Raw genomic sequence first — 18221 nt, forward strand, 5'->3', positions numbered from 1 at the left:
GCGCTTCAACGGTTAGCCGTCCCTCGCTCGGTGCAGGGTTTGGAGTCTCGGTATGGCCTGAGAGGGCTTATGTGGCGGTATGATCTGGTGACTCCGTTTTGCTCGATTTGTGACTCCACCCTTCTCCTTGATGCCCCACATTATTGCCATAAACCATCTCTACGTGGTCGGGTTTGACTCTCAACGACATGGGATCGGAGTCTAGCCTCCGACATTGGTGGGCATCATCGGCGTTGATGGCGGGCATCCCTAGGAGTTTCTTAACAACATGTTCCCACGCATGGTTGCAGTTGCGTGGCTAGGTTCACACCAGGAGTCTAGGATTGTGCATGTGCACGGTTGTGTGATGATGGATCAATATGTGGGGCAGCAGATGACGACTTTGGTTAGGTGCTTCTCTTTGAGCATCGGATCTCGAGTTCTAGGGTGAACACTCTAGGTTTGACCTTCACTGGGAGAAACGAACAATGACGATGTTCACATGACGTGCCCTCATTAAAGTCATTGTGTGGAGATCGCTCGGACTTTTATTCATGGTGTTGATTTGACCTTAGTGATTGGATCCAGGCGACACTTGCGCGGGTATATTTCCTGGGGCCTTAGTGTTGGAGAACCTTTCATGTTATTCTTCGGTTGTCTTCGTCGGTGGTTTATGTTGATATTTAATTCACCTATTCCGTTGATCGTTCAACATGATTTTTGAGATCACGCATATACCTTCTCCCTTGTTTAATTATTTGATTGTCTACATTCTCTACGTCTTGACTAGTTCTTGATATGGCGTTGTTTTAAATAGTGGGCACAATTGGTATCTACCTGATTTAATATATTGTCTTTTATCCCCCGCAATAACAAATGCATTAAATTTTATCAATTTTTTTGAACATATCCAAAGTAAAAAAGAAAAGTTTAATGATCATGTGTTTTTAATCGTAAAGAGTACATGCAGTACGTTGGTTACCAACAATCATATATTTGAAGATTGCAAGTCCATACCACAAGTTTGAAAGTTTTTTGAGATTCCAACTGAGAGGGAAAGCGAAGAATGACATCTGGAGAATGAGCAAAGAGGGAACTGACGGCAGACCACTTGTTGCTTGGGTTAGTGTGGGAGAATATCACATGGAGACCGGCATTAAAAAAACTTCATGAAAACTACGTTTGAACGTTTCAAAAAAATCTGAGAAAAATATAGAATGTTAAGAGGGTGATATTCTATTGCTATGCAAAATTCCAAGTTGAAACACATTACAGGAAGCGAGCTATGAAAAAACAAATTCAACAGTGAATAGTGATGTTACTCCTCAGCCCTCTCCGATGCTGATTTTTTTTCTGTAGCTCGTATCCCGTAAAGTATTGGAACTTGAATTTTCTCATGGTGATAGAACATCACCCTCTTAACATCCTGCGTTTTTTAGTTTTTTTTTAACTTTAAAACATTGTTTTCACGTGGTTTTCATTGATCTTTACCGAATGTTAGTTTTCATGTGATATTCTCTTGGGTTAGCGGAGGACGTATGTCTGACAAATACTAGGTCTCATTAAACTAGAATCAGGCCAAAATTGCAAAGCGCTGCCAATGAGATTTCAATATTTTAACCTGGCATAGGTGTATTTTCTTAAAGTGAAAAGTATGCCCGAAAAAAGCAGTACCCTTTAATTTGTCTGAATGGCATCTAATTAGGTCTGGTTGTTGCCAACTTTAAAGAAGTTACCAATTTTACTATGATTTGATGCGACAAAGTGTCGGCAGATATTTGGTTACTCCATGCCTGACTACATCAAATAGTCTTATTAGGCACATAAGTAGGAGGTCATGTTTTACAATGCTGCGTCCATTGGTTAGGTGGCTGGTACCTGGTATGGTTGAAACTGCTTTTGGAGCCCGGGCTCCATGAGTCACTAGTAGAAAAGGGGGCAAAGGTCTAGGCCGGGTCAGGTCATTAGTCCCGGTTCAGTCCAGAACCGGGACCCATGGGGGCATTGGACCCGGTTCGTGAGCCCCGGGGGCCGGCCGGGCCACGTGGGTCATTGGTCCCGGTTCGTCTGGACCTTTTGGTCCCGGTTGGTGGGACGAACCGGGACCAATGGGCCTCGCTCCTGGCCCACCATCATTGGTCCCGGTTGGTGGCTTGAACCAGGACCAAAGGCTGCCCTTTAGTTCCGGTTCATGCCACCAACAGGGACCAATGAGGTGCCTATATATACCCCCTCGCTTAAGAGCAGAGCACATTGCTCTGTTTTTTCTGGCCGCCGAGGGGGAGAGGGCTTGGTGGTGCTCTAGCTCACCTCCTATGCACACAAGGTGTTCGATGGAATGCCCGAGCCACACTACTTAAGCTTTCTCCTCTCCAAGCTCGACCTCCAAGCTCCATTTTCCTCAATATTTGTCTAGATTTAGCAGTCCGTCACGCCCCATCCCCGTCTTCACCGCCGTCGATCACTCTCGCCGATCTCATCGCCGGCACCACCGTGGTGAGCCTCTTGTTCTTATCTTCTTTCTGTAAGGAAAAATATTCTTACTTGTATGTTTAGATAGATACTTGTATTATTTTCTTACTTTTATTATTGCATCTTATATAGTGCGATGGTTTTGGTATCCGCCCCCGTCGGCCCTCGTCCTGTCTATGATTCGGATGTGGTATATATTATCTTTTCATAACTATTGGTTCATTTATTGTTTATGAAAATTATGCCGACCAACGTGACATAGATTTTATTTATCTAGGAGGTTGTTGAACCGTAAATTCCAACCGACCCTATTGTCGAGAGGTTAAATTTAGTTGAAGAAGAAAACAATTTCTTGAAGGAAAAAATAAGAAAAATTAAGGAGGAGAAGATGATATTGGAGTTGCATGTTGCGGATATCATCGATGATCACAAAATCAAGATGGATGCAATGCGCTTGAAGATTAAAAAGATTAGAAAATATGCCATTCATACCGAGGCTTGTACACATATTAATTAACTCTCATCTTTCTTCTTTTTTCTAGCCCTCCGGATGGAGCACAACTTCGGTAAGGAGACGAGGCCCGAAGAAAAAGTTAAGCTCGGATGAAAGGTTTGAGATCACAGCAATCGCGCGCGACGGCGAACCGGTTGAACCCATCCGGACAAAGAACACATTTTCTGCTCAGTGCGGGGTTCTTGTTAGGGACAAGATCCCGATCAGTATCCACCAATGGTATAAGCCTAAGGATGAAGACCCTGAGGTGTCTTATGTCAATGATATGCAGAAAGATGATCTTTGGACTGAGCTGAAGACAAATTTCACCCTACCGCCAGAGGAAGATCCGGAGAAGCCAGTTATAGAGCAATTAATCAAGTCTTTTGCTCTTAAGAAGATGGCAAGCCTATTCAGGAGGTGGAGGAAAGAGCTGAAAAATTTATTCGACAAAGAAGAGACACCAGAATTCATCGGCAAATATGAGAAGATCAGAGATCACTGGCCCATATTTGTGTCCCACAAGATATCGGAAAAGAGTAAGAAGATGTCGGCGACAAACGAAGCAAAATGATGCGAAGAAGAAGCTTCGCCGTTGCACGGGGTCAGGTGGCAACCTCAAAGCCCGGCCTAAGTGGGCCAAGGCTGAGAATGATCTGTTTGATAAAGGGATCGAACCAGAGACAATGAACTGGCCAGACCGTTGCCGGACTTGGTTCTTCGGGGCTGGCGGAACCTTGGACCCTCACTACTAGGAAAAGGCCTACTAGTGGCGCACCAGTTTTGCCTACTAATGGCGCATTACTGGTGCGCCACTAGTACCACGCCACTAGTATTATACTAGATCGGCAACGCGCCTTGACGCGAGGGTGCCGGTCCAAATGATATTGTCAAGCCGTGGAAGATCAAACGGCATGAAGCATTAGTATGAAGGCAAGTTTAGCACATGTAACAGAGCAACCGGTTATAGTGTTCAAGGGTAAGAAGAAACATTCACTCTGTACCAGAAGAATAACATCATCGAGTTCAACAGGTTCATGAGATTATAAAAGCTGGAAGCAAGGCAGCTTCCAATTCAGTACATGAGATTATGAAATGTTAATCTCCAAATTCCAGAACCATGCATCATCGATAACATAATATAATTAAAACATATAGACCATTTTATTATTTATAAGAGATATACAGAATAAGTAATCCCATATCAGAACATTCAGTAGCGTGACAAAATAAAAGGAGATGCACATGTACATGTCAGAATTGAGATTCTCCAAATCCCAAATCTCGGTCATGAAATATATTCTTATCAGAATTTGAAGTACCACGATGGGCTAATAATCACTATCAATGTAAGGTAATGCATGCTTTTCTTTCGCTTCATATAACTGAATTTCTCTATTAAATAATCATAGTTGATATCAATGTCCAACCTTGAAAGTGAAAGGTTTCAGTTCTCATCAAAACCACTGCATTAGTAACTCGATGCATTCGTTTTGTCTTCACTTTGTCATAGTAGACACATTTATTGCCCCATTCTGATTTTAAAACTCTGTTGCACAAGTTAATATAATGACAATATAAGTGCCAAAGATAATGAAAATGTTAGCTTCCTGTAAGCTTATAAACATAGGAGTGACAACCTAAACATGTGGTGCCCTATCTTGAGTGTATTCTATTAGTAGGCTTGCAAAGATAAGATGACTTGCATGAGAATATCAATGCCAAAATCATCTGCGGCTCACAAAAATGACGGGTCATAGCGAAAGTCAAGTGTCCTAGCGCAAAGCTATATAAGTTCATGCATTTTTTCTTATAAATATAGGCAGATTATTAACAAAAGTATATAGAAAGGTGTTGTGGCTACCGATGCATCTGAAGCTCATAGCAAGTAGGCAACTTCCCATGCAGAGTATATGTCGAGGAAAGAAGATAAAAGGAGGTGCAGCACCACAATACATAATTTATTAGACTAAAGAGCGCTACAATATCACAATAATTTGAAGGAGCAATTGTATGCCTAATCATGATCTAAACAGATGTGACTTTGGTACATGTATTTCTTTGATCATTTTTCATCTGAATAATCACGATCTTAAAATTATGACGGTTTAGTTTGATTATAATCAAATAAATCAACCAGCTATGCAAGCATGATAGTTATTAACAGAGAGCCACATCACGCCAGTTCTAAATTTCATGACAGGTGCTTACTATATGTTCTAAGATTGGCTGCATCTTATTAGAATCAAACAAATACATGTATACGCCAGCAGCTAGAGCTCCTAGGGAACTGAATTATGCTTATGTAGCGCCATGAATATCTAAATATACATTATACTGAATATATATCATGGATTTACTTTGGTTTTTCAGCTGTCGTGGTCAAAAGTTCTAAACCTGACTTATATTCTACAAAAATATTTACCTGGCATGATCCATTGTGTTGTTGCAAATATAAATATATATTTTTAATCAATCATTTGTACATCTCTAACCTCTACAATCTAGCCATGATTACTACATCCTCCGTTCATAAATATTTGTCTTTGTAGAGATTTCAAATGGACTACCACATACGGATGTATAGACATAATTTAGAGTGTAGATTCACTCATTTTGCTCCGTATGTAGTCACTTGTTGAAATCTCTAGAAAGACAAATATTTAGGAACAGAGGGAGTATGTAATTGCGAAGTTATCAACTTTCTCTTCATTTATAACAAACATCAGGCACATAAGCCTAAAAAAACAATGGAGATTACCTTGGGAAAAGATCACTTTGACCTTTGTCTTTCTACTTCAATGAATGAACCAAATTCTACTCTAGATGGCCCCAGATTTCCCATCATAACGTTAATAAGGTGTGTTTACCAGGTAATTGACTTTTAGTTCTATTAGGTATTAAGCATTGGTCGATGCAACATCTTGAGCAAGAATGGTTCCTTAAATAGAGAAGTTTTTTGGAAAAAATCACATGGAGAAGGCAAGGAATCTAACCATGCTGCCGAGGTGAAACATCTAACAACCCAAAAGGTACAACATAATAATCATGAAGGAGGAATGCCAAATGAAACCATAGCAAAAGGAATGCAGAAAGAGGGTGGCTACACATGCTAGTAGAATGATAGTACATGCAAATATAGCCAATGACATGTGTCTAAAGATATCACAATTCATTCTGGAAGTTACTTGATTAGCCCGAACATGTGGGAAGAAGGTGGTAGCTCACCTACGACATGGAGCATAAAAAAACAATAGGAGCTCTTCCTTCCCGTAGTATGAACATGCTACCGCTGCCTTGCACCTTAATGCGATGCCGCTGCCTTGCACCTTGATGCGCCACAGCTGCCACCGGCCAATTAACAGGAGGTATCTATTTGTATCCGCATCAACGCATGTTGTTTAGCCAACTTCAATAAAATTTGAAAGACCATTATGCTGAAAACAACAAAAACAAAGAGTAGTGTTCTCAATCAGATAAAGAATTACTTGTTTACTATACCTAAGCCATAAATATGAACAGTTTCAAAATTGAGCGAGTGCACTAATGCTCTAGTTATCTATGTATAGAAAGCTTATATGTGTGCAGTAAATTTATAATTGTCCACCTGAATCAGTGTTATACACAAGCATATATGATCCAAGCAGGATAAAGTATCAACAAAAAGAGATGGAATTACCTACAGGATTATGCATAGCAATCAAGGTGCATATTTGTATGTAGCTAAACAATGGGCAATCTGAATAGACTTGAGGGATTAGAAACGAAACTCAACTCAATCTTGCAAGGAAGAAATTAACAAATTTACTGGGCAGATCCACTTGTGGCATCAGTCTTGCTAGCTAATAACCATGATAGATAATACAGAACGATCCTTCCCAATTGCTGCAACAAACCAAGAGGAAAATAGCTCAATTAACCCCGCTCCCCAAAAAGAAGAAACGAGAAATAGAAATCCAAGAACTCGAATTTACACTGCAATGGGCGAATGGATAAAAAACACAAACGTGTAGTCGCACAATACGCCTCTTAAGTACAGAAGGCGGCTCAATGGTGACCTTAATGAACCATTACAAATGCAGGCCCCATAAATACATAACCATCTTCTGATAATTAAATGCGTACCATGGCATGCCCTAGTCAGGCCAGTGGATGGCTGGGACGATAAAAATGCACGTATGAAGAAACAATAAATATTGAAGATGACAAAAACAGGGAAAGATAGAACAAACAGAGAATGCATTTTTCTCATTTCCTAAAACAACTAATCTAAATGAGATATTAGCATATCTCTGGAATGAAATTTAGAACCAAGATGTCCTGATATAATAGAAGGCCAAACATAGGCCTTTACGAAATAATAACTATAGGCAAATACCAAACAAGCAATATATGATACACCCTCCCCTATATCTTAAGGAAAAAGAGTAGATTGTATGTTTAAGTTGAAATTGAAATTGTATGCTCAATATTTACGAATTTGGACACTCAATATGTGCCTAATCGAATCTATCACAGATCTTTGTCACTGAAACAGGGTAAGTATTCAAACAGAATAGGAAAAAGACAAGGTTTCATGATGATAGTACTACATAAAGTAACTTTCGATACACTAATTCAACTTTCGTAGCAGCATGGACCAAAACAGAAGAGCGCCCTCTCCCTCCTCGACACCTCCTATCTTCTTGCTCCCCTCCGACATGCTCATGAGTTGGGCTTTGTAGCAATAAGCTGATTTTCATTATCTATTTTTCACGAATACATGGTAATCAGTATAGGATCTATAACCACAAAAAATATAAAAATAGAACAAAAAAACATGACAACACAAAGCTCTACAAACTAAAAATTATGGAGCTGAAAATTATACAGGCTGTCTCATACAGTAAAATTATGGAGCTGGAACTGATCTTTTGGTGTACTGTTTTTTAGAAATGGCAGTACAAGCTACAATCTGGACAGTACAAATGATATTCATGAACCCCCATATACAAAAGTTGCACACAGGAAAAAAAGGAACAACTTCTAACAGATTTTTTTCCTTCTAAATAAAACTCATCGATTATCCTAAATACTCCCTGTCAATAATTATGCTACTAACTGATTGGCAACAATTTCTTTTGGTGCGCAATTCAAACAAAAAAATGATAGTACAAGCAGATCTTTAGTACTCCAATTTCTTTCAGTTTTGATAGATTATTTTCAATTTCAAATCTTGGAGGAAAATGGCGATGGTACGCCTTCCTGGGTTATATATAACTTCAGAATTTCTGGTGAGAGATTCTAAGGATAACTAATGTCCATAATCTTTGCACAGTTGCAGAGTCGGTATCACAAAAAAAAATTCAATCCATCGTGGAAACTGAAGCACCAAGCAAAGTCCAAAACTGTATGTGCCCTTAACATGAAGAAGTTGGTATATAAACACCAAGTTATTCCTAATAGCATCTTGATTAAAAGTTCCACCAAAGTAGGACTTGAAGAGGGCCACTGCCTGATAATTTCAAATAATCTTCAGCGGAAATAACGACGAATGAGATGGACATATTAAATTGCTCATAAGAATGTTGATGTGCACATTGAGTAGGATATATACATTGAATTAGCACTGTAGTTTCATCACTGAATCATCTTTGTCCTAATGTACAAATTAAACCAACTCCTAGCCCAACCCCTCTCTTCCAAACAGGCCCTCAATAATAAATCATATAAAACACAAAGGGTTCTATTATTCATTTAGTCCTATCAAAGTATTCCCAACAGTGACGAACATGGAACATCACACCATCTAAACATTGAAAATTTCTAGCAGTACTTTTTAGTACCACATGCTTATATTCTGTTGAGTTTGGCGATTCTGATGTACCATCACCAGATATCCATTCATCATGTTTCTACTTGTAAGGTTGACCCTAACAGCTTAACATGCCCCTTACATATGTTGATTTCATGAATAGGCTCACGAGAAACCGTTTGTTTTTATGGGTCAAGTCTTAACTATTGTGTTTTTGTTCCTTCCAGCAACTACTTAACCACACTACAGTTCTCGAGTGACCAAACTAAATTGAGATGTTTGAAACAACAAAACGGCCAAGATGGTGAGCAACACACCTTAAGTACATCACGACATGTGATCGGTCATCTGCCAATTCTCATCCTTTTGCTTGTCGAAGAGTTGTGGTATAATGTTGCTCGAGATCCAACAACAGTATCATCACTCTGTTGGCTGAGACATACATCAGCATCCAACACGCCTATCGGGCTTTGCGGCACATAGAACATTGATGATCCAACCGATTTGATGACCGTGGTTCCCATTGCTATCTTGTCCTGAATCAATTTGTAGCATCTTAACACTCGCTCCTACAAAACATCATTGCATTAACATATTAGGTAATGGTGGGCAAATGGTTTAGTTAATGATAACATTGAGACGATGACTACCTTGTTTATACACATGCAATTAGTTGTAGCTCTTTCAACCACTGAAGTTGCGCTCCCCAAATAACAACAAGTGCAACAGGTGCAGCAACCCAAATACAGCAAGTGCAACAGGTGCAGCAAACTATGAAGGTCTGAACCCAAAAATCAGCTCCTGCAATCCAAATTCTCAAACTTTAATAATTGATCGCTGCCAAATTTTACACATTGATTGATGGATACTAAAAGTGATATTCGATTTAACACATTGATCTATGAATACTATAAAAGGGATCTGATTTAACTTTCATACCTTTAGTTGTGCTCGAGATGGGGTCGGTCACGGGTGAATGCGAGCATGGAGGGTGTGTCATGATGATTGAAGTTGCGAAGGAAGTAGTCAATAAATGAGCAAGAAGTAACCGCTCCATCCTTTTTATGCTCATTGCCGTACAAAGGAAGACTTTGCCTCAATCACCTGTCAAGCAAAAACCATCGATTAATTGAGATGAAACTGAAAGACATAACCTTTCAATACGCGGAGGTCTATCATGAGATGAGATGCATCACTCACTGACCTGCAGGTCCATGGGGAGTGGCACATAGGTCTCCTCCATCTTTGAAGCGAGACAAATGCAAGCCACTGCCAAGAGCCGTCCCACGCTTTGCCTTCCTGCCATGAGAAATCAATTTCTCAATGATTCCAACAACTTTATGGGATTTTAGCAGGGTTTCTTCAGTTGCTAATGAGATCATAGACTTACAGGAAGGGGATAGACGAAGAGGAACCTATCAAGGTAGTTGACAAACAACGCCGCTGTCAATGGCAAAGAATTTGCAGATTTAATCAGCTATCACGGCACCGTTGGTCATGACGGTATCATTGAGTAGCAATCCAATGAGAAAGGCATATTCCAAATCCGTCCCATCACATATCAGTACCAGCTAGAAAGGAACGAGTTGAATCAAATCAAGATGCGGGGGCTCACCTTCCAAATCCCATCTATGGCGTACTTTCTAACGGCGGCCAAATCCAGGCCCTCGAGCCGCGGCCACAGCATCTGGGGTACCTGTCGGCGGGCATGTGCTCCTTCTCTGTCTCGACGGGCGCAGCCACATAGTCCGCCAGGAACGCATCCGCAGGGCGCTGACCAGGAAGGCGACTACCGGGTGGCGAGGTCGCCGTCCTTCCACGCAGCATGGGGGATATGAGCCGCCGCGCCTGGATCCGGCGCGCCCCTCGACCCTGAGCTTGGTCGATCAGGACGGTCTGAGGACCGGTAGTGGGTGGAGGCTCGGCCTCCTCGTCGATTTCTAGGCCTAGCGGAGGGGAGTGGTAGGAGGGAAGGAGGAATGGTGGCGGGAGCGCGACGAGGATGGGATGCGGCGGCGGCGAGCGAGCTCGGCGAGGAGAGCAGCAGCGGTGAGGTAGGCGGCATGAGAGGAACGGCGATGGGAGTGGATGCTAGGGTTCTTACCCAATCGGCTCCTTGCTTGACCTCATCCATCCACGAGCCAACCATCAGATGACACGCACAGACCCATCACAGGAAATACGAATATACCCTCGGCAGGGAACGGTATTTTCGGCGGTGGCACGGGATATTTGCGCGCTGAAGGAGGCCACGCACTGCACAGTCCACTCTCCTAGCCATAGTCGCTGGCCGGCGCGGCCCACCAGCGAGTGGCCCCACACGTCAACGAGGCAGCATAGTAATTCTATGGTAAGAAAAAATAGTAAGGAAAACTGAATGGAAGTTACTATTCATTCCAGCAGTAACTTATTTTGATCCGACGGCCCAGATTCCTCCAGATGTCGATCCAACGGACGAAAACGCATCAAGCGGCCCGATCCAACGGTCGAGAATCGCGATCGATGAGGAGGCTTGTACATCCATCCTTCTCTTATTTCTGGATACTAATGGCGCACCACTGGTCCGCCATTAGTATCTAGTATACTAATGGCGCACCACGTTGTGCGCCATTAGTATAGAGCAACATGCGCCATTAGTATGCCTCCCTGGGGGCCATATTTAGCCATGTGCTTTGGTATACTAATGGCGCACTGTGGGGTGATGCACCATTAGTATCCTTTGGCATACTAATGGAGCACTATGGGGTGATGCGCCATTAGTATTAATATTAGGGTTTTTTCCTGATTTTTGCACAGGTTACAAAATATATTATTGGACAGAATATAGACAGCACCACACAGCAACAACAGATTCATCGAATACAATAGAAGATTAGTCTCCGAATACAATTCATCATATTAGTCTTCAAATTCAAAAGACCGAACAAAGATAGAACATTACAAGTCTCGGAGACCGCGAGTAGCGAGTTTGTCTTCACATTACAAGTCGATATCGATCATCTAAACTACCATCACATAGAAGAGAGCTGCGGTCATCACGATGAGCATCATCACGATGAAACTGGTCTTCATCCGGTTCCTCCAACGCTCCCTCCTCTCTCCCGCTAGATAGCGAGCGTATCTAGATTCAGCCTCCGCCCTAGTGGTGTACCCTTTGTAACTGTTACCGCTGAAATAGTGAACCTGTCTCCGACACTCCTCCCAGTCGTCGTAGAATCCGGGAACCTTACCCTTATACACGACATCTCTATGCACAAGCCAAACAACATACAATACATAAGCAATATATAAGTATGCAACAAAAGGATCGGAAGAGAAAAGCAAGACATTAATAGCACGATTCATGGTCCTACTAATAAATAGCATCGATTACATCTAAGTTGAACGACTGTCCAAACCAAAGAGACATACAAGTTCATTAAAGTTTAATTACAACATGAGCTAATCAATGTTTCAGAACTACAAATAGCATCACTACTTTCGACTCGACTCATGGGATCGGAGCGTGGATGAAGCCGCCGTCTTTCGTGATGGTCATGAAGTCGCGGGCGTTGTCAGCCTGCATTTGTAGCGTTGTGTCTATCTCACTGTTGGACGGTTGATCTCTGAGGTAGAACTGCCCCGAGGTACGAAGGACATCTTGATGGATGATTTCTGCAAACTCCGACTGGATGCGAAAGAATTCTTGTCGGAGGTCCACGTCCTGGATTGCCGCCAAGCTAGCGGCCCAATCTTTGACATTATTTGGTAGCAAAAGGTGATTATGGTCCCGTACAATCGCCCGCATGTGATGGAGGGCATAGTAGGCATCCTTCTGATCGCCAGGCGACTGCTTGACGCAGGGGAACGTCGTATTGTGGGTGAACACATGCCTGCCGTACCTACGAACTGGCCTCTTAAAGGTGCCTCCAGATGTGGCGTAGCCGGGGAGAGCATCATCAAGAACTTTCTTGATATTTGTGTAGTCTATCTTGGAGTCACAGTCTGGGTCGAAATACGTGGTCGTGGAACATTTCGGGCTTAAGAGGATGAGTATGCAATGTGTGTCACTGCACAGAACACGGAATGTTAGAAGAAAAAAAGAACGATGGAAATCTAAGAAATCATATCTTACGGGGCGGTGAGGGGATGACTTACTCAGAAAAGTAAGGCACGAAGATGTTATCCTTATCTGGGTTTGCAAGAATGACGCCTTCGAGGTGTGAACTCGCGACTTGTCGGTCCCCAGCGCTGCCCAAGATCTTGGCACGCATGTAGAAGGGGTCGACTATCACGATGTCCGGGGTCTTGTCTCGAATGATCCGCATCTCCATACTCAGCGAAAACAACCGAACGAACGTGTAGTGCAGCGGATGAAGGTTAAACATAGCAAAGATGTCATCAAATCGCAAGACGATCATACCCCCGATGGCGCCATCCACAAAGCCCTTGCCCCTGGCACCTTGGCCACGAAAACCGGGTATGCCACATCATTCTGGGAGAGACGCCGCTTCTCCAAAGAAAGAACACTGTCATGCAGACTCCGCATAGCACCGGTTGCAGCGTTGAGCATATTTGTCGGTAGCATCGCCCTACCCGCCACATGCACCCTCCTCGAGATATCCTTAGGTGAAGGTGGCCCATCTTGAGCACGGATCGTACTCGGTGCCGGCTGGCTCGCACCGACGCCCTTGTTAGTCTTTCATTTCCGTCCCTTCTTCTTGATCTGCTGTAATGGGACCGAGTTCTGCTCACAGACTGCCTTCTTGAGCGTGTTGGGGCTGATAATATTTCGCACCTCAGCTATATGAGACTCGGTGAAGGCGGGAGCTGGAGGCGTCTCCTGAGAACTGAACGCCAGACGACGCTTGTTGCAATTGGATTTCTCCGTCGTACCAGCTAGATCGCGGTCGTCTTGGTTGGGTTCTTGAGAAGGAGGCCAGCAGAACTCGTCACCGTACCCATGTTCGGCAAAGTACTTATCGACGTTGGTAAATGTACCGTCGTCGTTGTCGTCGTCATCCGGATCCTGTGCCATATGCATGTCCGAATCCTGTGCCATAGGGATGTCCGGCATGTCCGGTAGCATTGCGGCGTTCTTGCCATGGCTTGGCGCCGGCACGACTGGCGGTCTTGTCTGTGGGGTGGTGTCCCCCGCCCCCAAACGAATCTGGCTCTTCGGCCAAAGCAGGGGCCAATTTACGCAGGCGCTGAGGTTCATCTCATCTTCTTCGTCGGCCCCAGCGGGTCGAATCGAAGGTAACAACTTGTCGCAGCCTGGCAGCACCCGAACCAGTTCAACCCTATACGCTGTGGGTGGCATCGGATTACCGTGGAACACGGGGTTGCCCGGTTGAACGATTCTGCCCTTGGTGACATTGACCAACTCGCCGCCCATGAAGTGTAGGAGAGTGCAAGGAACATCGGCGGCGCCCTGCGAAAACATGTAGGGCGTCAGGGATGCCCAATCAAAGGCAAGGAGATGAAGTCATCGGCCGAGAGGCTTAGTTACCGTGATGCCGTCGAGCTCGGCTAATGTCAAGGCACCGCCAATGGCGGGCGTGCAACTGATGGAGGGGCCGCTTGCTGGCGAGGTGCCGGCCGGCGTACACCCGGGTGCATTAAGCTCGAATGCCCGTGCCGGCGCCGGAGACACGAATACCGCCTCCGCCGGAGACACCAATGGCGCCGCCTGAGACACCAATGGTGCCGCCTGCGCATTGTGCGAGTTGCTGGCCGTGAAGCTAGGAACCGGGGGAGGCCCCTATTGGCCGCCCGCAATCCATGTCGTCATCCCCTGAATCAACGTAGGCACCATGGCGGTGATCGTCGTTCCCAGTTGTTGTTGCACTTGCTCTTGGATAATCTCCGGAATCCGTGCCACTTGTGCCTTGAGTGCTTCAACCTCGCGCGATTGGCTTTCGGAGCTGGTCTTTTTCTCCTTTCGCCCACCAGCGGTATAGTATGATGACCATTTTGTGGACAAGCCTTTGTCGGCCACACCACCATCTAACGACGGCTTACTGAGCTTATCCTTGTTTTTCATTATGTTCAACACCCTATTTAAAGGGGTGTCGAAAGGGGACCTCTGAGACGACCCCGCGCTACTGCTTTCAGTGTCCTGCGGAAGGAACGTGAAACATTTAGAAATATTGGGATTAATTAGAATGCAACCATATGGAGCTAATTACGCGGGGGTGTATTCCTTACCATAACAAGCTCAAGCGCCCTGGTCTTCGCATCTGTGGTAAGCTCCTTTGTTACCGGGTCCTCCTTGTACCGGGCCCTGACATAGTTCCTGGTTTGCTTGTCACGGTATTTCTCAAAGCGGGGCGGTAGGCCTTGCTCGGCATGCTCCGCGTCCTCCTTGTCCCATATAGGCTCCGCCACTCTGTAACCGCCGGGACCGAGTTGGTGGACCCCTAAGTTCAACTCCCGCATTTCTTTCCCCCACTGACTTGATTCGGAGGTTGCGCTGCTCTCGCACTTGATCTTGAACTCCTTGTAGTCATCTTCGCTGATCAAAGGATATTTCGTCTTGATCTTCTCATAACTGTCACCTTTTTCAATCATTGCCTTCACCGTGCTTCTCCAAGTAGACAGGGTCGTGCTCATCTTCGTGAGGGCGGCACTGTTCACTTTATTCCCTGAGAGGCATGTGTTTGCAAAGTCAGCGGGGAACTTGTATCGTTCGTGCAGCTTCCTGAAGAGGAGGCTATGCAAATTCCCTCGGTCCTTATGCCTTAGGTTCTCGGTGTTGATCGAGACGGTGCTCCGGAGAATGCACCCAAGCTGAACCGAGTACCCCTTGACTAATTCTTTGGGCACCGTTGGATGCCCGTCGGAGTTCACTTCAGTAAATTCCTCCTTGATGGTGCCGAGCACGCTCGGGCACCGGTCCTTCCATTGCCTCTTCGATTGGCTGCCATCTGTGTGTGCACCGCCATCATTAGTGGTGGCATCCTCGGCGGCACAATCAGTGGTGTCATCCCCGACGCCACTAAGGGTTGTGTAGTCAAGATCGGTGTCTTCCGCGGCATCCTCATAGCGGTGAGGTTCTTCCTGCAACTCCTGGGACAGCTCCCAGAATTGCTTGCCGCCCGAACCGCCGGCCTCATCGTTGTGGGCCATGTTTTGCTCTAAATAGGAAAAAAGTTTGGTCAAAAAGTTGGTTATTGTCAAGGAACAAGATCATGGTCTCATCATTTAGGGATTGTCGACACCGAGGCATCCTAAAAGCTAAGCTTTTATCATTTAGGGTTTGTCGACGCCGAGGCACCCTAAAAGCCCAAGCATACATCATTTAGGTTCTCATCGACACCGAGGCACCCTAAAAGCCAAGGTTTCATCATTTAGGGTTTGTCGACGCCTAGGCACCCTAAATGCTAAGTTAAGTTTTCATCATTTAGGGTTTATCGATGCCGAGGCACCCTAGGTTGGGCCTAATCACTTGGCACTAATCACTTGGCTCTATTTCCACCTATGTTGGGTTTATCATCTAGGGTTTATCGATGCTAAGGAGAATTCTAAGTTGGGCCTAATCACTTGGCTCTATTGCCACCTATGGTTTAATGCAGCAAGAATGGCAGGGCAGTTGATCCTACTTAATTAAGTACCAAGCTACTCTGGCCCATGCATTAGTCGCAAGTACCCCATATGTCTGATTTTTAGCAAAGTCATGCTAAAATTCACGGAAAATTTCAGCATGACCTTTTCTGAAAATAGGACATATGGAGTACCCGAATTTGCCGGAACGGAAGTTAATCGACATTCCGACAAACTCAAGGGCCTCTCGGGGTACCTGCACAATCATCACGACACGATGGTCGGAGACAAAACCCAGCAAACTAGCAAAATCATCACAAATTGTTTTCTGTAAAAGATGATCATCATCTTTACAAGTCTTTCTCAATGTGATCACAAGTAATTCAGAGGCATCACAAGTAATTTAGAGCAAAGAAACAGCTTAATCCATGCCTCAGCTTATCAACAGTCATTACTTGTCAAATACAGAAGAAGGAACAATTTATTTGTGACATAGTTACAAATGATGACAGAATAAAGCAAACACCCTACACTAGCCTAAAAACAAGTGAAGTTTCACCCATATAAGAACAAGTGAATTCTAGTCACATTGAATCTGAAAGAGAATGCAAAATGCTACTTGGTATTTTCAATCTGGATACTGCATAAATAGTGTTGGAATCTTGGTAATACACTAGTTCTAGAAGAAGTAGACATACATATACATCCATCTAATTCTAGAGGAAGTAGACAGAAATATGCATGAACCATCTAGCATCCAAACATATATCCGGAGGACTTGATGATTCTTTAGTCCAAACAATACATGAACAGCTGACGATATGCTTTTCTATAGACAAAATCTCTTATCGTAAACGAAAGACGGAAAACATCAAAACTAGCAGAAGCAAACCAAATGTGCATATATTCTATCTAGCTAAAATGTTATCACTGTCCCTCCCCATAGCAAGAATGTTAATATGTTATCACTAAAATGTAAGAACAATCAATCTATTTAATATGTTATCACTATCCCTCCCCATAGCAAGAATCACTCACTAGAGTTATTCCTCCACATAGTGGTCTATATTTCAAACAATTTGTTATAGTCAGTGGCCAAAATTGCACATATGTTGCACCTCTAACACCTAGGTCGGGAGCCACTCCGCTGCTGGCACGTTGGGAGCATCCAATTTTGAGATCCACTGTTAAACTGAAATGCTACACAGTTCCATAGAGATCCACTGTTAAACTGAAATGCTACAGTTTCAGAGAAGAGAAGAGAATGACACAATACTACTAGTCCCAGTTCCAGTACTCCACAGATTTGAGACAATATTTGACTGAATTACTAAATGACCATAAACACAATTTCATGATAAACTGCCAACAAAAACACATGGAGTACTTGACACAGTACTTGCCATAGTAATAGTCAATGTTTCGCATTACTAAATGACCATTATTCCAAAATGACCCTAAAATCTTCATATGACATCTCCAAAATGACCATTATCTCACTAAATGACCAAAATGAACATGTAACAGCAATCTGTGCACACATCTGACTAGATGATCATTACTATGATATTTTGACAGCAATATGTAGACACAGTCTGATGGAAAATTTAGCATGAGTAGTTTTGATAGTTTTTCAGTTTTGAGTTTTGAACAGTTGACAAAAGGGACAACAACAATTGATTATCTCACAGAGTTTATATACAAACAATAAATTGATTTCCTCGAAAAGCATTTCTTTCAAATTTTGGGCATCAACAGTTTCAACAGGGACAAAGTTTGTGGTCCTTATATAATGCTTGGTTATGTAAGTCAGCAAGTGTACAGTACCTGGTGTTCAAAAGCCTTGGCTAGTGTTCTGAACTTCTGGATCTTGATCTCCTTGTGCCTAATCACATGTCCCTGTCAACTCTGTAAACTGCACAAGCTCTAGTGCAGATTGCAACACCTCACCGCGGGACA

The 18221-nt window shown here is 43.7% G+C and overlaps 1 long non-coding RNA gene across 1 annotated transcript; it reads right to left on the bottom strand.

Moving 5' to 3' along the window:
• Positions 1 to 4174: 4174 nt before the first annotated feature.
• On the bottom strand, positions 4175 to 10792 carry LOC123065196 (uncharacterized). Its single transcript, XR_006430922.1, has 9 exons — positions 10354 to 10792; positions 10129 to 10181; positions 9943 to 10037; positions 9678 to 9842; positions 9389 to 9539; positions 9056 to 9307; positions 6720 to 7689; positions 6173 to 6381; positions 4175 to 4493 (listed from the first exon to the last, which is right to left on the bottom strand). It is a non-coding gene; the product is annotated as an uncharacterized lncRNA (long non-coding RNA).
• Positions 10793 to 18221: the final 7429 nt, after the last annotated feature.

The sequence above is a fragment of the Triticum aestivum genome, chromosome 3B (genome assembly GCF_018294505.1).
Source record: "Triticum aestivum cultivar Chinese Spring chromosome 3B, IWGSC CS RefSeq v2.1, whole genome shotgun sequence".
Classification (NCBI taxonomy): Eukaryota; Viridiplantae; Streptophyta; class Magnoliopsida; order Poales; family Poaceae; genus Triticum; species Triticum aestivum.